The 26,421-nt window shown below is 38.3% G+C and overlaps 1 protein-coding gene and 1 long non-coding RNA gene across 12 annotated transcripts in view; one reads left to right on the forward strand and one right to left on the reverse strand.

The window, feature by feature from the left end:
- Nucleotides 1-26,421, reverse strand: part of CACNA2D1 (calcium voltage-gated channel auxiliary subunit alpha2delta 1) — a 365,044-nt gene that overhangs the window by 226,142 nt on the left and 112,481 nt on the right. The gene's annotated exons all lie outside the window — the stretch shown is intronic.
- LOC125325559 lies at nt 12,613-24,453 on the forward strand. Its single transcript, XR_007203388.1, has 2 exons — nt 12,613-13,968; nt 14,471-24,453. It is a non-coding gene; the product is annotated as an uncharacterized LOC125325559 (long non-coding RNA).

The following is a 26,421-nucleotide window of genomic DNA, read 5'->3' on the forward strand; positions in this document are numbered from 1 at the left end:
CATTGTTTCCTAAGTTTTGGAATTGATGGCATTACAGACTTGTAATGTTCTCATGGTTTTTTCTTGTATTGAAGTGTAAAAACTTCAAACAGGTACCGTTCCCAACTCTGAATTTAGTAAAGTATTTTTGCTTCATTGCTACAGTGGTTATAAAAGAGGTTTCATCTTCTAGGGAAGTCACAGTCCCTATCTGAACACAGACATAATAGAGTGAAATGCAAAACTAAAATATATCTTGTGTAAAGTGAGTTTAAATTTATAAGTGCATTAGCTGTTATTTTTATAGAAACACTGAAAGAATTCTTTTACTATTTCATAAGCAGAAAAGGATCCTGTAATTACCACTTACCACCAGTCTCAACGTCAGAAGTGTCAGACGTTGATTTCAGATTTACTGAAATGTTCTGACTGCATTTAGCCCCAAATGTCCCATTTCAAACTGTCATAAAAATTTCCCCAAGTCACTCTTACAATGTTGATACAAAACACTCTTAAAGGAGCTGTCAAGGTTTAAGAATGTCAAACATAGGACTGTAAAGAAATATTCTGATTGGAGATACTTTGTAAGCCATACCATCTTTTTTTTTTTCTCTAAGCTACTGACATTTTTGAAAGACCTGTAAAGGTCAATGATCTGATAAGAATATATTCTACTGCATTTACTTTAATTGCTAAAGTTCATTAGTCTGTGAATAGTCTCACTCTTAGGCTCATGTCCTTTTTTTGCTCCATCAAAAAACTAATTTTCTGAAATTCTTTTTCAGCATGGTACTCTTTTGCTGTTGTTCTAGATAAACTCTGCAGATGGTCACATTTGAAAGGGACTACGGGGTCATGACAATCCTTTCTCCCACCTTCCTTCCCCATTCCTGTTATAGTAACAAAATATCACCAGAACTATGAGCTGCCAAGGAGAGTATTTTATACTTCCTTGTACCCCAAACTGATAAACGTACTTCTGTTCGAGAGAAGAAAAGCAAAGTGAATGATGGAGGAAGTTCAAAAGCGAGCAAGGCCAAACAAGAGCAAGAACAAAATTTCAGCAATAAAAAACTGAAGTATTGAAGTAGCAAGGAAAAGTTCAGGAAGATTGGATGGATAGATTATATAATTCAGCACTGCAGGCTAAAAAGAAAGAAAAGTTTAAAAAGCTTGAAAGAGAGGATGAGGAAGGTTTTCAAATAATATACTGTCAATTTCCAATATTCACTAATTTTATATGTGGGGCAAAACCAGTACCACAAGAAATAAGGAACGGAAATAAATAGAATTTAATTATTCTAGAGCTGATTTTCTGCATAAATGTAACACTGAATATCCAATAATCACATAGCTGTTAGCAGGCACCAGAAAATAAAACCCATCTCTGCAATAACCTCACTGTGTCCTCATTTGTATCAGTAAGTGTTTTAGAAAAATGCATGAGGCAGGAGTCTGATAACAAATTCACACAGGAAGTTTAAACATTCAGCAGTAAAAGGCTACTGAGTACATTTAAACTTGCTGAGTGAATTCTCCTGTGTATAACCTACTATAGCTCCATTGATTTCACTTAGGAGTTTATGGACTCTGACATTCACTGAAGTCAATGGAGCAGAACCATTTGGTATCATCTACAGGTCTTGGCCTGTATGCCTAAAAATAAGTTAGACTTAGCCTACTTGGGTTCTGCACTGCTGAAAATATTGTCTTTCTTTGGACATCTTTGATGTACACTGGTAGACCGAAAATCACAATAAGATCGCACTGCTTTGAAAAAAATATGGTTGCTCAAACAGCAAATACCTTCAAGAAGGCGTAGGAAAGAAAAAGGGAAAGAAAATGGAGAATGGTTGTATCTCTGAACCTTCTGCAGTCCCCAGAGCAAGCTTTGCCATCCCCAAATCCAACATCTCATTGCTTTTCATCTGCCTCAACATAATAAACTAAGAAGCACTTCAACATAACACCTTCAGCTGTCAGGGAATTCTTGGGTTTGTGCCTTAACCTCCTCTGACAAGATGTGGTGGGATGCAACCTCCAGAGAGGAAGGTCACCACTTCATCTCCTCTGGATCAGCTGAGCAGGCTCAGGATGAGAGATGCTCAAAGTGAGCACTCTTCAATGGCAAACTATCAAGTGAAGCAGGCAAGAGAGAAACAGCATTAAACAGCGGTCATGAAGGTTCCAGAAAGACTGAGAAACTTCACTGAGGAGTAGGGAGAAGCCTGCCAGGCCTCTGAGACAAAACATACTTCTTAGGAACCAGAAGGGACTAACAGATCATCAACAAACCAAAGAGATGCCAAGAGAATTGCAACCAAGCATGGAAGCAAGGACTTGACTGTAGGAGCACAAAAGGCAGGGCAGGAGCTGTTTGACAACCTTTTTAGTCCTACTGAAAATAGACCCTTTTTTTTTTTCTATTTACACACATGAAGTTTGACTTTTTCAAATGTAGAAGCCTTTTGGATTTTTTGGAGAGAGTGTATAGAAGGAATTAAAGATTAACATTATAGATAAAAAGGGATTCTTGCATTAGACAACTGCAAACAATTTTAACTATAGATGGCATTGGTAGAAAAACCCTCAATAAACTGATACTGCTTTTATCTTTTCACACCTTTTTCCTTTAGAAAAGCAGTAGACAAGGAATCCTGCATAAGCAGAATCTTTGAAAGGACATCACAGTTTAGTGTGAAAACCCCCACTTATGAACCAAATTGTGAAGGGGCAAAGATTATGGCATTAGGGAAATGTTTGTAGCCACTAACTGGTTTTAAACACACTTTTTTGTTTTCCTTTTTTTCTTTTTTTTTTTTCTTTAGTACATGGAGGAAGTCATAATCTGTTTTGGGAGGAATAGAACCATAAAACTGGACCTACCTGGCCCCAGGTCCCTAGACAATATTTTGCGTAGATCTGAAAATGTCTCCATCTCAGAGCAACTTGTTATCCATCATGCTGCTACTATTTATTTATCATAAGGCCATCTGCTCTACTCGCTGCTCTGCATTCTCAATGTGACAAAATTATCCAAGATTTACAATGACAAACGAGACCCACTTCTACTCCGGAGATAAACAGTGAAAATTCAGAATTCCTAGGGGACATAGCAGAAATTAACAGCTTGGTAGGTGGTATTGGTATTGTATTCAACAGAAGGTGTTTACAAAATGTAGGTACAATTTGAGGGTAAGCTGGGAGATAGACACTGTTACCACATTGGCCATGACCAGCATCAAACACAAAAATCTGTGTTCTCAGCCTCTTGATGGAAAAATCCCTTAATGCCATATTTAATTGTTTAATATGAGTGTTTCTGTTGATATGAGTAGCTTTAGCCATATGCTTAAATAATCTCATTTTCCTGGACTAGCACTAAACATTCAAAAACTGTACTGATCACAAAAAAAATATCTCAGCTAACACAAGATACTAACCAGTTGCATGGTCACATACAAATTTCTGTATCTTCCACTTTTATTTTTTATCTTATATTCGTTTGTTTTCTGCTGTATTAGGTTTGTGTGTTAAAGGTTTTTTGGAGGGAAGAGGGGGGCACATTTATACTGTACAATATTGTAGATGAGCTAATAATGGAAAGCAATCAATAGATATAATCTGATTATTCCCTTCTGGAAGTTTCTTTCTCTCTCATTAAAGCAGTGCCAGTCAATGAAACTGACTTCAATCTGAAACTGAAATTGTTTCTATCACAAGATTCTATCACAGCCTTGATTTCTTTAACTCTGATTTTTACCTGCTGCTAGACATGGAGATATTGATACTGAAGGAAAAACAAACTGGTTGTTAGTGAAGTAAACATAGTAAAAGTACCCTAATACATAAAAATGTTAGGTATATAAGTTATTTTTAAATATGCATGTCTACATGTATTTTGGGATGGAATAACAAATGCATTATAAAATATAATAAAATAACTTCTTATGTACAATAATAACTTCAAAAGGTATCACTTCACATTGCCCTTGGACTTGATATTCTAATGCATTATTTAGGCAATGAGATTTTCCTAGTCACTCTAAAAGTTGTTAATATATGATCTCATTATTTAATCATTTTGTGTTTCAAAATACAATCGTCCATAATATGTCTCATTATATAATAATCAGAAGAACAACTTATAAAAAAAGAAAAAGCAAATTTAAAATCAAAATATTGTTGGTTTTCTTAATTGCTTGTAATATTAGATTTTTGTGCAGCAGTTAGCCAAACAACAAGCTATTCTAATATTGATATAATAATTATTCATATAATTATTGGTATAATATTATTTTAAACTAAGAAGTTTGCACAAAGTTTAAAGAAATCTTAAAATACTTTTAAGTGCTGTAATTATACTTGGGTCAGAATATTCCATGCCAAATGTTCTAATTTAATACAATAATAAGGGACACAGGGACAGCAAATAAACAGAGAGTAACACACAGGAAGATAAAGATGTATAACTCCTTCCATTTCAACAAGCCACTACCTCACTTACATCTCCTTTCAAATTATAGATCTGAACATGGACACGGGGCTCACTGGGAATGAAATAAATTTATCTAACTGTTAAAGAGATTAACACTTCATTCTTCATCCATTATCACCTGATGATGGACTAGGAATCTGATTGACAGGAAAAAACAAAAGTTAAATTCTTTATTTAGCCATATCTCTATTTCATATTCATAACCCCTGGGTTAGGGAAGACTGGATCAGATATCTTAGTGAATTCCATGTGTCCTAAGTTATTCCACGTTTCTTAGAAAGGCAAAGATGTATTTGACTAATATAACTAAATGTCTAAAGCTTTTGAGTACAATCAAAGTTGAAAACTATTAAACTGACAAAGATATTGCCTATTGAATTTATACAGAGAGCGATCTCCATATGTCATTCACTGAATTTCTATCTTAACTATGTGTCATATGAAATCAATGAAGTATTCTCTCTGGGTTATATAAAATAGTAATATTTATCAAATTTACATAAACACTGATGCCTGTGTAACATTACAGCCAAGAAATAGTTCCTCAGTCTTACTTCCAGGTAGATCACCAGTCCTAATAAACACCGGTGCTTCACATTTTTAAAAAAAAAAACATAAAAAGCAAAGAAAAACACAGGGCAAACCATTTCCAGGTTTTCGTATTTTTTGTATTGAACATTCTTTTTTTCTGGTAAGAGTGATGTTAAGGAAAACAGTTCTAAAAAAAGAGGAAAAATACATGAGTAGGGAAAGCCAGAGTAAATTGTACAAATTATCTGCAAATCCATCTCTTTTATATAAAATTAATAAGAGTTTTTAAGCATATACTTGCTAGAGCCAAAATCATTTGGATTTTTACAACAATTTTTCATCTGATGACTAAACAAAAATGATGCAGCTTTAGAAAAAATGTAACTTCCAATTTTAACACAGTTGCAAATTTATTCACTATCATTTATTCCGGATAAAGGTAATAACCTTATTCTCTGGTAGTCCAGGTTAAATCCACATAGGAGTGTGTTTTCTTCCTCAGACTTATGAACCCTTTCTTAACAGCAGTGTCACTTGTAGTGCATCAAGCCATGACAGCAATATCTTCGGACTTGCCTATGAGCATCTATTCTCCCATATTCAAGTGTCACAACTGACACCAAAATATTGTGTTTGGTATTCTGCTGATTTCCTCATTTCCTTATTTTTCATACAAGTGAGACCAGGAGAGGGTCAGAATCAAAAAATACATGTTATGCATGCAGATGGTTTGACACACAAGTATTTTAATTAGACAGCCACTCAGAGCCAGACCTTGGCAATGCATAGGAGAATGACTCTGAACATGAAATTAAGCTGAACAGTGTTTAAGTACTACAGGAACATTCAGCATGGTTTATGATGCACAAAATACCAAACTGAAATACTAGGGGAGGAAATTAGCCAAGATAATTAACAGAATTGTTCCAGAACTCAAGAAGCATGGACATAAAGCGGCTTTCATCAAAACCTGTTTTATCCACCATATGGCTTTCCTGTGCTTGTTTTCCTTTTTCATACATTCCTAGCTCCACTGGCAGCATGCCAGCATTGGGAAAAGTAAATACAATTATTGCTTTAACAGCAAGTTTTATTATAGAATTATTCTTTCGAATAATTGTTTTCCTGCAGCTTTGAATAGTAGAGAAATTGGCAATACTGTGTTAGTACAGAAGATGCTTTATTCTAAAGGTGAGCCCCATATATTCTCCAAATTTTATAAGTACCTAGGTAGAAAACCTTGTGGCAGAGGAATTTGTTAAGAGGTAAGCCAACCAAGTTTTTCTTCCTGTATTTTATTTTTATGTCTCAAAATAATTACCATGAATAATCCATCTCTGAGCACAGCTGACAGCAAAAGAGCAGTTCCCTTATTCTACTGCTAAGGATGATATTGTTCAGCCTTTAGGCTACATGATCAAATAAAGAGGACCAGGGTGAGCACCTGTACCTGCAAAGTCACCATAATGTAGCATCCCACTACTTCCATAATTTTATTGTCCAGTTTACTTCTATTTTTCCGTCAATACGAGACAAGAAAATCTTGTCTCTGAACAACCAATTTTCCCAAAGGTGTAAACTGGTGACTTTAGTTTGTGTTAACTGTGGAGCAGCTGCTGTGAAGAAACTCTGTTGAAGAATCAGGTTTGGAACTTTCTATGCATTTTTTTATTTAACTTTTATAGACTTTGAGGAGAAAGAGAGACTTTAATACTGAGTTTTTCCCATCCATAGAACTGGAGCAACATTAAAATTACCTAGTACAAAACTAAATTTTTTTTGAGAGTTTAGAACCAGTTATTTATGCAGTTTAAACATAAATGTATTTGTCTGCCAACATCACTTATCAAATGAGATTAATCTCATGAAAATGAATATAGGTGCTGTGACAATAACCTTAATTCAGAGGCAGCACCTACACTACAGACATATTAAGCCTCATGAAATAGGCTTAATAAAGGCTCAATCAGACACTCATAAAATATTATGCAAACAGAACCAAGCATAAATTTATATTGTGGCTTAGGTACTAAAGCACTCATTATAAATAAAATTTCCCCCTCACCACAGGATTTTTATTCAGATATGATAAAACCAGACACACTGCTTATCCATTATAACTAAAAACTAAAAAGAAGATCCCTAATTTTCTGAAAAATCAAATTTATTTCCAGACTTTGCCTCCAAGCTATTCCTTTCTATTCCTTTATTATCCTATTAAAAAATTCCAGTTTCTCCTTAATTTGTTACTAAACTTCCTCTGGCTTTTGATGCTCTTTACACCCTGTTGTAATGGGATACACCACCCATTCACTTTCTTTTTAGAAGACAAGATTTTCCTTTTTGTTACCTTTACAACCAAGGCATATTAATATAATAAATTTACCTAGTATAAATTATATTTCTTGCTGATTTAAAAAAAAAAAAAAACAAAACAAAACAACAAGTGCTGACTTTTAATTAGCCTCTCACCTCCTCAGTCTTTTATCACAATTTCTTAATAAATTTGGTAGAGAAATCTAAGCTAAGTAGGTAGAACTTAAATTTAGACTCTTCTCAGTAAGGTCAGGTGATGTAAGGCTGATAAAACACTGAAAACACAAGCCCAGCAAATAACATACGCTCATAATGACAAGAAATCATCTATTAAGCTTAACTCTAAATGAAATATTGTCCCAATTAAATTAATTTTCCCATTTTCATTGACAGTGACACAAAGCTTAGAATTGCCAAGTCATTAAACTTTCCTTAGGTGCCCGGTAATGTTCACACAGTGATTTTTTGCTGACAATAACAGCTTATTTTCACTGCAAACTTCCTTCTTCTTCCAAGGGGCACACCAGCATACTGTATGCAACAAACCCAACTCCTGAGAGCATTATGGGCAACCTTGGATTACAACATCATCAACAGCACCATGGCAGGGAGAGAATACTAAACTCGTAGCAAGGCTTATTACCACTTCCAGAGGTGTGCTTAAGGATAGCAGCATCCTAGAACTGTTTTTCTATCTCTGGTCTATCACACAGTAAAATGGAAAGTAACCCCAAAATTTAGCATGTGTTGTGACGGACCAGACTGTTTGACCTCTGGTTCTTCCGCTACAAGCTTAAATGGGAAATATTCAAAAGAAAGAGGAGGAAGCGCTTCACACACCGGACTGGCTGCAGAACTTGCACAGATTACTGAGAGAAGGAAAAGTTTACATCTGTTTAGAACAGACCAGACATGGGAAGAAAATCTACTGAGGGTTATTAATACAATTAAAACCATCTGTGATCAGAGAAATTCCTGGACTGCAAATTGCTGGAGGCGAGGAGAGCATTTTGAGGAAGTACCACTATGTCTCTCCTGGTTCTATACCATTTCTGGCATTTTGACCCTCAGAATGAGGCTATTGAGGGATGGGCTGTGGGACTGCTCCATTTTGTATTGAGAGATATAGGCATACTCTGTATACCCATCCTCCAGTGGGGTAAAACACAGTAAAACATTTCTGATAAAAATTATGTGTGCCAAAAAGTATCTGTATTCATGCCATCAAAATCTTTTCCATGCACAAAATTCCACATGCACAAAAAACCCTGATGAAACAAATCTCTTGTCTAAAGGCCTTAGCTAGGAAGACATGGGGCAATTCTGTCGCACAATGAAGAACTTAAAGTCTTTTTTCAGCAGGCATTAGTTGTATCTTCTGTGCACCCAGGTGGCAGCAGGCAAAATAAATACACTGACAGCAAAATGAGACCCATATTCTGTCTCCTTGCCTCATTTATAGGGACAGAGTAACTAGCAATATATAAGTATGATGTCACATAAATAAATTCAGACCTCAGTGTTCCTAAATCATTGCCATGAGCCTGAAGACTAGTACAAGAAAAATTGAGAAAAATATGAGTAACAGCAAAACAATAAATGCCTCCTGCTTTATTGACTGAGGATTTTTGACAAAGCTCAAAAAAGATGAATTCAAAGTCAAGACCAATGGGGTAAGGTCAGGACAACAAGAAGCTGTCAGACCCTTTCCATTAAGCATTGCTAAGTCCACATTCCAAATGTAACTCTTTGTGTTTTGCTTTGGCTTCCCCTTGCTTTTATGCAGCATTTTATCAGAGATTCTGAAAAGAATTGACTAGTAAAGCTGTAGTGGAAGCATAATGCTAAGCTACACAGTGTGTTTAGTTTGGGACCAATGAAATCTTGTAATTAGCACATCACTGCTCTTCCTAAAATATGTATCCCTTAATTTTTTACACAATAAGTTGATTATTCTTACCTCCAACCCTTTATCCTCTTTTCAAGTGCAAGGATCTTTGAAATAAAATATAGGTACCTGTTGCTTTGTGGTATGAGACATTCTCACCATGGTTCTCAGGAAGTTAAAAGACATAGGGCAGCATGTGTGCAAAGAAGCATTTCTCCATCAGGAATGGACTCAGAAAGCTCAAAAAAGGTGCAGTAACAGGGAAGGAACAGGGAAGAGTCAATGATCTGCCCCTGCATTGTGGCAATAGGGCTTGCTTGTGCAGGAAAATCCATTGGTTTTTTCAATGCCCATGGTTTAAATTACCTTTATTAGTCAGATCTCTGTGGTTAAACAAGAAAATGGTTATTTCAGAACTGCACTGGTGTCCTCAGTCATCTTAGAGCAACAGCACTGCAGAGTGGGAAGGAAATGTAAATACACATACAAGATAATAATTAGCATTTCAGCCAGCCCGTATGCCTTTTCCATTAATTCTCAGCATGCTCAATATTGTGTATAATAACCCTGGCATCCTCTGGATAAGTTTTGGTCTGTTAGCTCCTCTTTTAGGAGCTTATTTTCTTGTGGTTTAAGGCTCTCTGCTAAGGCTGATTTCGATTATATACATTATTTCCCACCAACAGAGGGGCTGCTCTGCTCTATCAGGTTCTCACACAGTATGCCAACAATGACAGAAATTCGCCTCAAACTACAGTGTTCCTCTGTTAATTAACAGTGGTTTTATACATTTCTATTGAAGACTTAACTAGCTGTTTGTTTTTATAAATCATGAGATTAGCTAACAGATAACAGATGCTGATTTTGCCAACTTTATCCTTCCTGCCATTTGTTATATTTCATCTTTTAAGACCAATCATTGATTTAGCAGCAGAATACTGAGTCCACTTTTTAACATTTTAATTGCATAATACCAAGCATAGAAATATCTCAAATGCAAAGCGAAATCTGTTTCTATTATTTGGACTTTTTCCTATCCAAAATATGCTTTACAAGAGATTCTTAATCAAATGTGTCTGACTCATCTCATTAAAATATAAAACCTTCCACTCCAAGCTCTTCATGAATTTCCCAGAAAAAGGCTTGTTTTTGACACACACTGAGTCATTGCTCTTCAATTTAAGTGAGACTTTAGACTACGAGTTGAAAGAGGTCTCAGAGTGAAGGCCAAACACCTCTTATTACATGAACCAGAAAACAAATTAATTCAAGACGTGAAAAAACATTCCATGGCTGTAGCACACGCATAGTGAAATGCATGTGCATCATAAATATGTAGATTAAACACAAAATTTAGAATATCATCATAATTTATGAAATTTATGTGTTTTGGAACACATGCCCAGCACATGTTTAATACCCCTATTCCTCAGATGAAAGGAAATAATATGCTTAGTATTATTCTGTCCTTATTTTCAAGCTGCAAGCAAATAAGAAAATAAAATTATAGTTTCTGAAGTGTTTCTTCATCATAGCTTTTTCTCCATAATACACTTTTGGATCAAAATACTGCTTTCAGAATTGTCTTTGCTAGATAGGCTCATGCCTAGAAATACAGATTTGTACCTAAAAAATGAAAACAAAGCCCAGAGGAAGAAACGACTCTCATTCTGGAGGACAAAGCTAGAGGAAGAGTCATCTCTCACCAGCAGAGAGGCCTGACCTCAAATCAGTGCAACTCCCAACCTGGCTGTCTCATGGCATTATCATATGCCAATCTTTTCAGGGTCTGTGACTGGAAATAACACCCTAAGAATTGTCTAGTTTCCTAACTGTCTCCAACACTTATAAATAAATATCTTCTTGTCTAACCTTGCCAGGTTTATCAAGGGTGTAGGCTGCAGGAGGGTGCTTTAAAGGCTCTGGATGGTCAGTTTTGAACATAAAAAGAAAACACATCATGTGAGCTAAGTGCAGTTCATTAATGAGGTGACCAGCCAGATGAAATCAGATTTGCTCCTTGCAATATCCTCACCATAACATGTCTAATTCTTCTAACAATTTTTTATTAGACAGTCTCAAGAATCCATCTTCAGACTTCATCTTTCAAATGCATCACTTGCTGCACAAAGGGTGTCCTGAGAGTATTTTTACCAGTTTCTCTGATATCATCCTTTCCTAATTCTCCCCCCTCTACTTTCATCTTTGCTACATCAAGATGTCATTTCTTCTGCAGGACTTTTGCAGGACTTTTGTAGAGCTTTGACTACGGTCTTTTTATTATTGTTCCCCTCTACATTATATCTCCTGGTTACATTATTCATAGCTGCATGTTCCACTGTGATTCACCAGCTACCATTGATTATTCACAATCGCATATGTTAGTTACAAACCTGTAACTTATCCAGACTTTCTGTGGGGGACTGACAATTGGCTCAATTTCAGCGCCTAAAATCAAACTCAAACTTCCAGCTTCCCAGTAAAGAAAAAGAAAAAAGCCCAAACCCTGACAAAATCCAGACTCGGGAAGTATCCTGAGGCAACTTCCCACTGTCCCCAGTGACACTGGTTTATTCATCCCTTGTACAACATCTGCTCTCTTTAGTTTATGCAACTGGGCAAACACCCTCATTTGAGCTGTGTGCGCAGCTCCTGCACCAACTCGGTGTGTGATGCATCAAGAGCCTGGGATCATTCGGCCTTCAGTGCTCTTGGCAGGGGCTGGTGGTACTGCATGCACAGGGACCGGCACGGCGGGCTCGCATGGGTCGCTCCTCCAGGGAAAACATCCCATTTCCGAGCTGACACCGGTGTACGGGGCTCGCTCACGCCGGGAATGCCGCGCCGGGAAGCCGCGCACGAGGCCGGGCAGGGATGCGGGGCCGGGCAGGGATGCGGGGCCGGGCGGGGATGCGGGGACGGGCAGGGATGCGCGGCCGGGCGGGGATGCGGGGCCGGGCAGGAATGCGGGGCCGGGCGGGGATGCGCGGCCGAGCGGGGATGCGGGGACGGGCGGGGATGCGCGGCCGGGCAGGGATGCGGGGACGGGCGGGGATGCGCGGCCGGGCGGGGATGCGCGGCCGGGCGGGGATGCGGGGACGGGCGGGGATGCGGGGACGGGCAGGGATGCGGGGACGGGCGGGGATGCGCGGCCGGGCGGGGATGCGCGGCCGGGCGGGGATGCGCGGCCGGGCGCGGATGCGCGGCCGGGCGGGGATGCGGGGACGGGCGGGGATGCGCGGCCGGGCGGGGATGCGGGGACGGGCGGGGATGCGGGGACGGGCGGGGATGCGGAGACGGGCGGGGATGCGCGGCCGGGCGGGGATGCGCGGCCGGGCGGGGATGCGCGGCCGGGCGCGGATGCGGGGACGGGCGGGGATGCGGGGACGGGCGGTGCTGGGGCCGCGCTCCGCCAGCACCACCTGCCGGCAGCGCCCGCGGCAGGGACGCGCCCCGCGGAGTCCCCGACACCACCAGAACAGCCAGAGACATTGAAAACAAACAACAATAATAGCGACGAAAATATATTAACATAAAAAAAACCCCAGTACTAAGTATAATTACAATAAATTAATATTGATAGTAGTAGAACTACCACTAACCGGACCACAGCAAGAACTGAATATCCGTGGTCCGTGCCCTGCCCGGGCCTCTGCGTGTCCCTATGCCCAGGAATGCCAGGGCGACCAGCTCCGTTGCCACCGATGGAACCAGAATGAATCCCAAAGTCTCTTACTGTTCCCTCAAACCCAAATTTCTGCATTAAGCAGTTTTTAAAGGTAAAGTAACACCTCTGATCCAGGGTGTTTCAGCAACACCTCATGAGGCACTGAAAGAGGTTGCTCAGAGATGCTGTGAGTGCTCCAGCCCTGGAAGTGTTCAAGACCAGGCTGGATGAGGCTCTGACCAACCTGGTCTAGTGAAAGTTGTCAGATCCTTCAAGTCCCTCCCAACCCAAACCATTCTATGTTTGTATGAAAATCTGTGGCCAACTGCTCCCCCTCCCCCATCCTCACACTGTCACAGCTAGCAGAGAGCCAGCTGCCGCTCCTGGTGCTGGAGGGGAGTAGAAAAGCAGCCTGGACACTGTTACTGGAAAGGGAGAAATAAAGAACAAAACCACAGCAATTCAAATTGCTAAGAAAATCACTAATAAATAAATAAACAAAGCACTATAATAAAAAAAATCACTAATAAATAAAACACTCAAATAAACAAACAAGCAGTAACACTGCAAAGTAACATTAGCAAAGTATCGTGTATACACACAATCTGTAAGCAGTGAAATGAAGCCAAACCATCACTATGTATTTGATTTTTTAAAATCCATTTTAAGTATGCTTATCAATTGTCTCTAACTGAAATGTGGTCTTACAAATTTTTCAAAGACAGAGTTTCAGTTAGAACTTTTCACTCAAACAGAGTGATTCAGCTGTAATGCCTTTATCTTGAAAAGTAAAATGTAATTTTCAATTTTTGACAGTAGGTTGCAATTTAAAATGATAATACAATTTATTATATAAATTATGCCATAAATGAAAATATAATCTAGAATAATTTCTGGTTTTTTATATATAGAAAGAAAAATCTTTTAGTTCCCATTACATTAAGAAACACCAGAAGCAACTTAAAAATCCTAGTTTATAATTTTATTTTCAATTTTATTATTCTTCTCTTTTATGAATTTTTCTCTTCTCTAGGAGGTTTTATTACTATCAGAGTCTCAGTGCAGATTTTATTTGACAGCAATTTTTGGGTAAGCACTCCAACATTTATGCCTGATTTTTCTGCATCTGGTAGGAAAAGAAGATTCTGATTTCTGCATCATGAATAAGCAGCAGTAGCACTTCTCTGAGTTTATCCCTCATAAAACAAGCATACACCAGTGAAAGAGCAAAACTGGTCCAGTTATCCTTTCATTACCCAGAAGTAATTGCAGCATTTATTTTAGCACTTACAACTCAACAACCACTACATCACCCAGATACACTATTCCCATTGGGCCTTAGGATCATAATAAGAAATCTGAACATCTATAATGTATTACGATATGAATTATACTTTTACTGCTATTAACCATATAGTATTTTTAGTAGTCAGTGCAAGCAATAAAGAGTATGTGCATTTTAAGCAGCAGCACTGAGAACACTGAGTTTAATGTCGCACATTGGGATGATTTTTCCCCTTGTGCATAAGCCTATAACAGAACAGCATCCTGGGCAGCAGAGTTTGCATACATTACATCATTTCTTTCCCAGGCTGGACACTTTGACTTGGCTATTCCCCAGAGTCATCCAGCAGAGCTATGTCACCCAGCCCTCAAGATACAGAGCGACGAACTGAGGACAGACCTTCTGCTTGCTTCTGCTGTGAAAGAGTTGGAAAAACATGATACTCACACTTTTACTAACCAGTAGATAAACCAATATAAATTTCCATCTCCACTGTTGGCAATATTGTTAGCTCAATTAACTCTAACTGAAAAGTCAGTCCTGGATGTGTTTCTGGGGATGGGGTTGGGTAGATGCTTTTATAATTCCCTTTTTTAAGTCACAGGTTCTTAGCACCACTGTTTTGATGAACACAATAGTGCAGCACACCTGCAACATCAGGATAAATTGCAGACACATACCTATATAATCTCTTTTGCTAGACAGGTTGTGTATTAAAAAAAAAAACCAACAAAACAGTTGTAAAAGCTACCAGACCTTTTAAGCTTGTGGCATCACAAAAAACACAAAAATACCTCTATCAGCTAACACAGTTGATTGCAAAAGCATGAGTTATAAAATCTTAATTTGCACAAGCACAACTCTCAGTATTTGGGGAGTAGCACATTAGCCATTTTACAAACCAGATTATATTACTGGCAGATTATGCTGGTATTTGTTTTATACCTTGGTGGTGAAAAAGGTTAAGAGGTTAAATATTGTACCTGTATCCCAGTGAGACACTTTGCACAACACCACATGAATTTTGTGTTTTACTCTGTTTTCATTTTCAGTGTGAAATATTTGTGCACAACTGTTCATTTCAATATCCTAAAAATATTTTATCAATGCTATGATCTAGGTATGGATTGTAAAACATAAAAGTACAGTAAATTTAATGGAAAGAAGTGTTTAAGAATTAAAATCAAGCAATAGATGTTTTATCCAGAGAGCATTTTAAAAACAAAAGTATAGGTTAATTGTATGATAAAAATCCTCTTAATTAACAGCTAAATCAACACGTATTAAAAGGCACTTCACAACAACTGATCGTACATCAGCCAAAATTAGCTGATTTTGTGGCTTTAAACAGCAGTGAGGCTGCTCTACTGATCTAAATCTAAATGCTGAACTGCTGAACCCATTTTCTAGGATAAATTTAGCTGTTCTTTCGTGTTCCATTTTTCTTTGGTACTTGGATCAGTTATGCAGTGTATAATTATGCCAGTGCAGTTAGACAGTGCTTTCCATCTGAATGTCTCAACACGCTTTTCAGACTTAATTACTTTGGGTTTGGGAATCCTTCATGACGTAGATACTAATACTCAAAGTCAATAGGGAAGGAAACAGAGTCAGGGAAGAGGGGAGTACCTAGAAAAGGATGGAAATGAAGCCTCAGTTTCCTGGAATCTATTTTTTGTTGCCACCTTGCTTTTACAATGTGTGAAACCAAGATGCTCTTCATGTTTAGCTTCTGGACATATCAGGAAATACCTTGCTTTTGACAATGGTAAGTAGTGTGGCACTGACCTTACACAAAAGCCCAAGTAAAAGCCAGATGCTAAATACTTCTTCTTCATCCTCACAAGTACTGTCACCCATTTGCATTCCCAAAAGGAGCCTACCAACTACCTAGAAGCCCAGGGCAAGGCACAGGGGTGTCCTTCCCACTCCTCTTAAGCACACAGCATCACTTGGTACTAGGAGTTAAGCGCTTACACAGAACATGAAGCCAAGCTCCATCTTTTCTCAGCATGAGAGAAAACTCACACTTTACCTTGCACCTCTGTGGAGAGTTTCGTATGATTTCATTTTATATGAAAGACACCTTTCTCTTTCAAGCTATTTTTCTTAGCAGAAAATAGACAAAATTTCTTTTTTTCTGAAATAAATCTAGAAAAATCCCTTCAGCAGAAGTTCTTGGCTGTAGATGGCTTTACTTGAATAGTAAAGAGAAAATGGTTTTAGACATACCTATGTTGTCAAAATATTTCACCAAGTAAATGAACTTAATATACTTGAGAGACCATGAATGTACTTGAGGACTGAATATCTTTATCAGCTGGCTACCTTTAAGGCTTGAATAGAAGGGAAAATAAACCTCACATGCTCATTTTTACACGTTTTATCACATTTTGCACACTGAAGAATTCCTAAAGTGCAACATAAACTTCAGATCTGAGGAACCCTTCTCTGCTCAGCCCTAACCTCTCACTATTTTAGCACCTCGGTTTATTAGAGGGACGGAAAATTGCATCTCTGGCACCTAGAACCTTAACACTGGTTTGTCAAGATTAGGAAGCTTTTTTGTTTCCAAATCTGTTTTTCTGGGCTTTAGGACTTTCATTCAGAGGACAGCTCAAACTCAGAATAGATGCCGTCCATAACAGCCATGCTCAAGCAAGAGGATCAGCTGAACACAGGAACAGCTATTAATGCTACACACTCTGTGTGCTAACAAGCCCAGCTGAAAAGCAGGCCTTATTAGGTGGAATCCAGGATCATGAAAAGAAAGGATAGCTGCATAGCAGTTTGCTGTATTAAATGATAAATCAGCCATGCAGAAAGAGAGCAGAGAGGTAAAACACTCATTAGCATTTCCCAGACATATCTAGCTTATCTAGGTCACTGTAAAGTAAGTACTCACCACTTTGACTGCCAAAGCTTTAATTCTTTTCTAATGTCTAGAAACACATAATGAAGTAAAATAATTAACTGATTGTTAACATATGAGTGGCATCATGTGTTGTTCATATGTACCTACATAGTTCTGTGGTACTACTTATGAAGAAGTATATGGTGCAATGCAAGAAATATGAATCCAGAATACAGATTCCTTCTCACCCAACTGCACTTGCCTCTTTAAACCATCTTGTATTTTGCTTTTGGCAGTGTGTATGGGCTGTCACCAACACAGAACTCCTAGAGGTCATAATACTGGAAGGATTCAGCGACACAGAAGAACAGAGTTGCAAAGATAAGGTCTCCATGGGAGCTGCAGGGTACTCCTTCAGCATGTGTTTCCCCAGCACAAGAATACTAGCTTCTCCTCGAGTTCAACCATACAAGGGTGTTTGTCTACAGGATCAGTCGTATCCTGATGTTCTCAGGCAAGCCCAGCCAGTTATTTCCTCTAACTCACACTTCTAGTTAAGAGTTAGGGGTACCTCAGAAAACATTGACTCCTCAAGGATGTGTGAACAAAGTCCTCTAAGTGCCAATTATACAGCCACCATTCTCATTGCTATTATTGTTTATTTTAAGTGCTAACTACAGTTTTTTTGATCCCTGGATTAGCATTTAAATTCCTGAATATAACAGCATTGCAGGAATACATGAAAAGGCATGAGAAAACTGAGTGTACAGATAGATGTGCTTAATTCAGTAGAGCTCAGCTTATCCTTTGACTCCTGTGGTGCATGTACGCATATAATGTTCCTCCCTTATAGCTATGCAAGTAATTCTTAGTGACAAAGAGTAATCTTATTACTGGCTTCCTCCATGTTAAGATGGAGAAGATTGGGAGATATACAGAATGTTTAATGATGCATGTGGCATGCAAGAGAAACTATGTAATTTACTGGGAAAGACACTGGAGGAAAGAGCGCTCGAGTGACACATCACTGCTCCTCTGTCAAGAATAAAAAGAAGAACAAATTAGGGTTTGTTAATTTCCTTGGCCACACTTCTGCCTCTAAGAATTCTACAGTAGAAAAATTTGCATTGATCTAAAATATTTGCTTGAATAATGAGGGTCATATAAACCAACATAAACTTGCATTCATTTGGCACTCTCTGATATCCCATATTTGAGACTGAGGTATAGTTTGCTACAGGCCTAGCTTGTGGATCAAACATTGTTAGCTGCAGCTTGTGCAAATTGTGCATGTTTCAGGACCACTGAACATTATCTATAAAAAGGATTTAAGGTAGATACTGCTGTATCTCAAATTGTTCACACACTTCTGAGCACTAAAGATACTCGTGAGTGCAAAGAGCACATTCAATATTTAATAATACAGTGGTAGAAACAAAACCAGTGTGAACTCTGTGTCAAGTCTGGAATGGAATTAGATACAGAGACCATGGTGAAGGTAAATGGTATCTCAGCTGTCCTGCAGAACTCTGCCTGCAGACTCTGCAAAATGAGCTGCAGGACCCAGGGAAACTTGCTGAACATCCCTCCGGCCTGACCAATTAGAGCAGTCTGCATAGGCTTTATCACTGTGTCTTATCTTTTAAAGGAGGGAACAGAACCTCAGGTAGTATAAATTACTCTTGTCACTTCAATTCCAGCACCTATTTAAACCAATTTACACCATTTGCCTTAATGAACAAAGCAGAAATTGACCTGGTAATAGGAAATATGCTGGATTTGCAGATTAAAACCTCTTCTCTTGAAAGAATTGTGCCTGTAATATGTAACCCTTTTTGTCTCTAATCTAGCTTAGACAGCCCATGACAGACATGTTTTTCAAACATGTAATAGCAGTATTCACTATGAAAACCATACCTAGATAAGCCACTATCACTGAGCTAGGAGACATGAGACACTTCCCATCCTAAATAGCAGTTTTGCTTAAATACACTACTTCCTTGGCAAAATGAAAATCTTCTGGTTTAATCTTCAATTAAAAGTAATTAATACCAGGGTTATTTATTTAAAAATGAAGTAAGTGGAAATTTCCACTGCAGAGAAGTCATGTCTTATAATGCCCACTCAATACTATTTCTGAAAATACCCATTACAGATCGATGGAAGCTGACTTATTCAAGCATTAAGTCTTGCTTGCTAGGATAGGTGCAATGAAGTGTTATCAAAAGTATATAATCTACTTTCAGGATTATTAACTTCCCAGAGCTCAAGTTACTTGTTTTAAAAGAAAAAAACAGCAAATGAATACAAATCAAAAGGTAGAGAAGATATTTCCAAATGCTTTGAATTTAGAATGAAAACTCTGACTGCTATTTCAGTATAAAATTAAAGCATTAATCCTGAAGCACAGGCTAATTATATTATATTATACATATCCTAAAGTGATTTGTTTGGAATGCTTCATTTCTGCTTATTTTGTTATTGACATACAGGCTTTCCTTTCCTGATAGACTCAATAAGCTTTTCCTAGACACATTTTTCTCCCTGTACCTTCACTCAACATCGCTATCACTTCACAGCAGGTATATGGAGTAACTGATAGAGTGACTATTTTAAAGAGTTCATTGCCATCTTAGATTTCATTTCAGAGTTGACCTCAAGCAGTTGCTGTGCTGAGATGCTTTGTGCATCCACAGTTACAGCTAGGCATGAGTATTTAGAAATGCTGATAAAGAGGCACTTTGTATAAGCAAAAGAACACTTTGTACAGACCAGTAGATTGATGGTAATCCTTTCCACTACTCTTACTACAGAGTTTGAAGCCAGAAGAGACCACCTGAAGAGGATCAAAGGGCTGAAAAGAGGTGCAGGGGTGTCAAGAGGATGGGTCCACACTATTCAGTGGTGCCCAGCAACAGGACAAGGGGCAACAGGCACCAACTGAAACACAGGAAGTTTCACCTGAACATAGGGAAAACCTTCTTTACTCCAAGGGTGGCAGAGCATTGGAACAGGCTGCCCAGAGAGGTTGTGGAGTCTCCTTCTCTGGAGATATTAAAAACCCACCGGGACACAACACTGTGGAACCTGGTCTAGGTGATCTGCTTTAGCAGGGGGTTGGTTGGACTGGATGATCTCCACATGTCCCTTCCAACCCTAACTGTCCTGTGACTCTGTGATTAAGTGGAAGTGATTAAGTCAATTACAATGTTGAATCAATTACAGTATCTCAGAAATGATCCCTCTACTGGTACCACACATTGCTGACACTCAGTTGTTACGTGCCTATACAAGTAAAGGTCTCCAGAGTTCTCATTTCACATACAGTGATTACAGCTTAAAGAGGTTAGAAAACAACTTTTAGTTTTTAAGGAGCATGTGATGGTAAAGAAAAAGAAAATTTAGTTTAAAAACCTTAAGGACAGTGAGTAATAGCTGCTATTTTGATTTGCTAATGTATTCGAGCTGGGTATCTAAAGCAGGGGTTTTATCTTTAACTTCCATCAAACCTTCCTAGACATGTTCACCACTGAAAACTTAACAAGAAAATTAACTGAACTGAAACATGCGGACAAATTAAAAAGACTCACTAAATTCACTACAGCAGCTGATGACGCCATCACCAAACAGAAGATACTAATGGAGAAATATTTCTTGCAATAATATCCATCATCCTGAAATTGCTCTGGAATAAAAGAAACACTGGTAGCTTTCTTCTGAAACATTTATTCTCAATTTCAACATGATTAAATAAAAAAAATATTTTTCTGCTTCTTTCCAATAAAAGTAATTATTCAAAAGAAAGAGCAAAATTGGACACTACAAGGGCATACTTGAGGCAAAGCCATCTTTTAAAACATTTAGTACTTTGAGATACCTGCCTCATTCAGGGTAAAATATAGTCATCGGATCTTCAATGTTAGAAAAGAAGATTAAAAAAAGAAAAATTACAGCACTTACAGTTTGAGGCTGATGCAATAAACACAAATAGTTTTAATTTAAGGCTTCATATTGAAAAAAACCAACCAAGCAAACAAACAAGCAAGTTTGCTTTTCTCTCTTGCAGGGGAATATTCCCAGACCTATCCCTTGGCAGCTGCAACATCCCATGACATTTTGGTGGCAGTGTCTAGAAGCATCCTTAACACCCCATCAGGTAAATGGAGATAATAAATAGCACTTGCCTGTCTCACAGCAGTTTGAGAAGATATAACAGAGAGGATAAAATGCACAGAAGTGTTAAATCCCAACCATCCTTGAGGAAATGATTTTCCAGGTGAACACATTTTACTTCCAAGATATTTTCCTTATGCTCGATTTGAATCTTTGGTGCTGTGATTCCATTCCCCTTGCTCCAGCAGTGTTACCCTAAACACACATCAGCCATTTTCACATGTGCATACAACATTCCCAACACCTTAACTCCTCCCTGAAAACATGTCTTACCTCTGCTACTTTGTATACATTTTTAAACTTCTGCTCTGAAATCAACCCCTTTCACTTAATGTTATTGATGTATTTCAAATCTTCTTTTGATTTCCTTCCAATCTCTCAAAATTTAATATTTCCTACAAAATATGTGTCCCTGTTTAAAGAAATCAGTGGTGTGGTTCCACTAATACGAGTGCAAACATGATTTTTAATCTGTTCATGATTATTTCTCGTAGATGAGAAATCTTTGTCTCCCTCTGCATTACCAGGACTTCTTCTTCTTGCATTTTAAATCAGAATATTAATCATTACATTTATCAATCTACGCTTTGCTGAGAGGAATCTCTTCTTTCAGAGGTTTTTTTGGTTTGTTTTTTTTTTTTTGTTTGTTTCTTTGGTTTCTTTTTTGTGTGTTTGTTTATTTTATTAGGTTTGCTCAGTGAAGTCTCTTTCAGCCCCACAGTGGTTTTGTACCTTCAATAGTATTTGAAACCAACCTTTGTAGTGATGCCATGAAGACCTTTTGCCTTTTCTTTTATACTCCTGTTATACCTTTTTACAACTTCTGTATTCTTAGTGCTTTTTGCCTACATTCTTGGACTTGTTTGTCAAGCTAAGAGACTAAACATTTTAGAAGCTTCGTATGTAAGGGTTAGTGTGCCCCAGACCCCAAGGTCCTCTCCAGAGCACATTCTATAAACCAAGATAGAACCATCCAGGGGAAGATTCCTCAGGGAGGATGGCTCGTTCAATCCTCTCATTGGGAATTTTTTGATAGATATGCTGATTAGTAAAACCTATAATGTTGTACCAGATCTTTTGAGGGTGTGCATTGCGGTGCATTCGACCTGGACGTGTGCACCTAAGGATCCTTAAAATAAATACCAAGGTAAAATCCCTTTTTCCCTTCTAACCGTGTTTGACTCTTGATTTTAAGACCAGGAAAAGGCATCAGTATCACATGCAAATTTTATGAACATGCTACCTGTCTCCTTCTTCCAAATCATTAAAGATGATGTTAATCCAGGCCAAAATTAATATTGGTCCTGTGGTACTTCATTAGACACTTACAGTTTAAAATACCTGGTCAAATCTACTCTTGTTATAAAAAAAAAAAAAAAAAAAAAAAGGCTAATTTCAATGAAGTAGAAAACTTGCACCAATGTATGCTGTGGATATACTCACAGCACACTTAGCCAGCCAGGCTCATAGTTCAGTGCCTTAGAAAGCCCTGAGCTGCCTAGAGAGACTGCACAGGCGATCAAGCACTTCAGCAGCTCCAAAAGCGCCAAGTGGTAGCTGCAAAGCTGATACCAAGAGCAGGAGCAAAGAGGTAGAAATGTAGCCCTCGTTCTATGCTTTAATCCTGCCAGTAGATTGTACTGGGTCCGAGACAGAGACACACACAGGCTGTTAGCAGAAGGGTAGCCTGAGCAAGAGAGGACGGAGCCCACTCCGCTTGTCTTTTATTGGGGGGAAGGGAAAGGGGAGAACTAGGGGCAGACCCAGCGTACCCAGCCAATCGGACTCTGCTTCGGTGGAATCCGAGTTACTTTCAGTTTTACCCGCGCTTAGAACAAAGGGGATTCAGAGCACATGGCAGGGACAGGTCCTGGCTTCTCTGACCAGTCTTGGGCCTGGCTGCACCTCAGGGGCAGGCAGCAACAGTATGCAAGCGATGACTCTGGCCCATTTCCTTTTGTCATTAGCCTTTATTTGTAGGCAAGAGTTCAATTTACAGCATTTATTGAAACTGTCAATATTTTGCCGTTCAAGCATAGCCTGAGCCTCATGTGGTGCTCTCCTATTTAGGAGCCTTGATGGGTTTTGCTTTATAAAGTGGCTGAGCACTTATACTATAACCTAAAGGTCCTTCTAAGACCTGCAGCCATGAGAGCCAGCACAGCCGTATGGGTCCTATCTCCTTCCTCCAGCTCAGTCTGTGTCTGATAGCTTCAGATGATGCCTCCTGCTTCTCCCAGGGGAACAAACAGGCTGGTCTTACCATAGCTGCACAGTTTGCACAGATGCTAGATGGATGTGATCCCTCAAGCAAGCAATTGGAAGGGAACTGCTTGCTTGGATCAGCATGTACTGCAAAGATCAACAGAGGTGCAAAATGTAGTGGGGGAAGATGCCAACATATTTTAAATCCAGAAAAAAACCCCAAACTAAACCAAAACAATACACAAAAAAACCCAAACCAACAAAACCCATGTCATTTTATCCAATTATCAGTATAATTACTAGAACAGTTGACTCTACAGACCAAATAACTTGTAAAATTCCTTTAAAGTGCATGATGAGGCTTTGAGAAATGGTGTCTAGAGAAAGATGTCCCTGTCATGGCAGGGGGGCTGGAACTAGATGAACTTCGAGGTCCCTTCCAACCCAAACCATTCTATGATTCACAATCTTTCTCCCACTTCTGCCCATGTACAGCTTTTTATTTTACTTCTTCAATGACTCTAAAAGGTGTACTCTAGGCCAAATACTAAAGGCCAGTAGTGTCCAGAGAATAAAAGACAATGAAATAGTCCTCCTTTTCCTTTAGGAAAAGCATTTTGTCCATTGCCAATGGGGTAATGCACAAAACATGCCGGGGCGGTAAATGGAGCTTTCGCAGAAACAATGAATTTTTTTTCATGTTGATGATAAGAAGGGAAGATGGTTACTCAATATCAAGTGAAAAACAGAATAGATTTGCAGATAGAAGAACCAGCTGTAGTTCTGAGTAGTCATAGTATCTGTTTCAATTAAAAGAGGTGAAGTTCTAAAGTGCAGAGGGTTTCACCAACCACCACTTAAATAGTTCTGCCAGAGGAAAAAGGAAAATGAGGAATGAAATATAAAACATCACCCATGCCTTTTGTTACACAGAGACATTAATTTCTTGTACAATGAATGAAGATCTATCTCAGTGCAAAGTCACTATCCAGCCCATTTGCAATTATTCTGTGGCTTCTTTTGCTAAATACAAAAAATAAGATTTCTTGCAGGGGGGGAAAAAAAAAAGTTAATTCTTACCCCCTTTCACAAAGTCTATAATCTTCCTGTACACACCATGGGAACTGCATCTCTTTTTTTAACAGTTTAGAAACTGTATCACTAAAGGAAGCTTTAAGTGCTAAATAAAGTACATTCCTTTTGTTAACCCATTTCCCAAGGAGTTTCACACAGCTTCGGTGTTTGAGGCCTTCAATTTCCTGCACATCAATTTTTGGCCTGATCTGTCAGTAGTACAGTAACCCTTACTTCACCCCATCAGATCTACAACCAGTTGCCTGGAGCCAATATGGAGATACATTTATATTACTCTTCTGTCTCATTTCTAGTATTTTTAGTATTTTTGTCCTCCCTCAATAAGTGCAGGGTTGGCCCCTAAGTACTTGTATTTCCCTCTCAGATTAACTGCCAATTAGTGATAATTGGACTTGGCAACTTTTTTTTTTTTTTTTTTTTTTTTTTATGGACACATATCTACTGTGAGACAGTGAGAGTACTAATGAATTTCAGATAGGTCACTTCTGGCTGTCAGTTTTTTCTCTGAACTCTGGATGTGTCCACATAATGCTTCCCTCAAATTAAATTGGTTGGAAGCTATTTATTCTCAAATGTAAAAGTGGACAGTATAGTTAAAACTGCTGTAGTTAAATCTGAAAAATACTGACTTTCTACGTGTGGATGGGTCCAGTTGCTGCATGGGATCTTTTTTTTTCTGTTCATCTACTCTGCAAGTCAGTGCTCAGGGATGAAACTATCTGAGTCTGTGTGCAGGTCCTTTCATTTCTCAGTTCCTCTGCAGGCTGCTGCAGCATTTGAACTGCAAAGACTTTAAGGTTTAAATCAAATGATGTAGTGAGAAGGAAAAAGGCTTTAATTGCTAGTTTGAAAGATTCTATACAAATATTTCTACTAGTATGGGGCTTTCAAAGGCTAAACAAAACTAGAAAATTTAAACACCTTTAACAGTTACTGCACTTAAGCTTCATACAAGTGAAAGGATGAACATGCCAGACCTTGGAGACCTTTTAATACTTTTAAATAAGTCTAAAATGCAGCCAGCCATCTTTCACTGAGAAATTTTAAAAGCTTTTTCAAGAGGAGACACCTCTAGTTCTGTGAAGCTCTTGCTGTTAGTACATTTTAGATGTGTTTCTCCAATGTGAAATTGTTCCTCTCTAGTTAAATTCTAAGATGCCCTTTAACTCTTGCTGTAGATTTTTTTTTCAGCAAAATATTAGTCTTTCTTAGGTCAGAAGAGTCTTTCAAGCCTTCTCAGTAATAAAATTTAAGGTAATTTCACCTTTTAAATGAGGCTTTCAATAAAAGTCATGAAAGAATCCTATCAAAAAGTAAAATAAAATAAAAGGAAATAATAATTAAAAAACATAATAATTCCATAAACTGGTTTTAGCTGATTACTGGGTTTTGTCCTAATATTTTGAAATCTGGGAAATGTGTTATATGCCCAAAAGGGCTTTGTAAGCTCCAATTATTAATTTACTGTCAAAAACCAGAAGTGACACTGTTAGCTGCCACAGAAGTTAACACCATAACCACAATAAAATGCAATACAAATGTTATTACTATATGATAATTTATTGCATGTCATATCTTTTTCCCTTCAGCCACTTCAGTAAGTAATGTGACTTATTTTTAGAAGTAAATATGCTTTACATTGGAAGTCTGGCAACCAACATCATACTTAAATACTCCCTAGAAAGAAAAAATAAAATGTCAAGCTTCTAAGTCAAACAGGTCTGTGAAATCACAATTCAATATAAAATTTGAGATTTTTTAAAATTATTGTGAACTGTGAGAATCTATTTCAATTCTCATTTTATATCTGGTAGAAGAAAAGCGCAAGTCCTTTATTTCCTCTGCAGTGAATTCCACTTTGCTACTTCAGCAGTCTTGAGTGACCCCATCATGGGCTGGGTGAGAATTTTGACCAAGGTATTTCCCAGTG

This window comes from Corvus hawaiiensis, chromosome 4, assembly GCF_020740725.1.
Source record: "Corvus hawaiiensis isolate bCorHaw1 chromosome 4, bCorHaw1.pri.cur, whole genome shotgun sequence".
Lineage (NCBI taxonomy): Eukaryota > Metazoa > Chordata > Aves > Passeriformes > Corvidae > Corvus > Corvus hawaiiensis.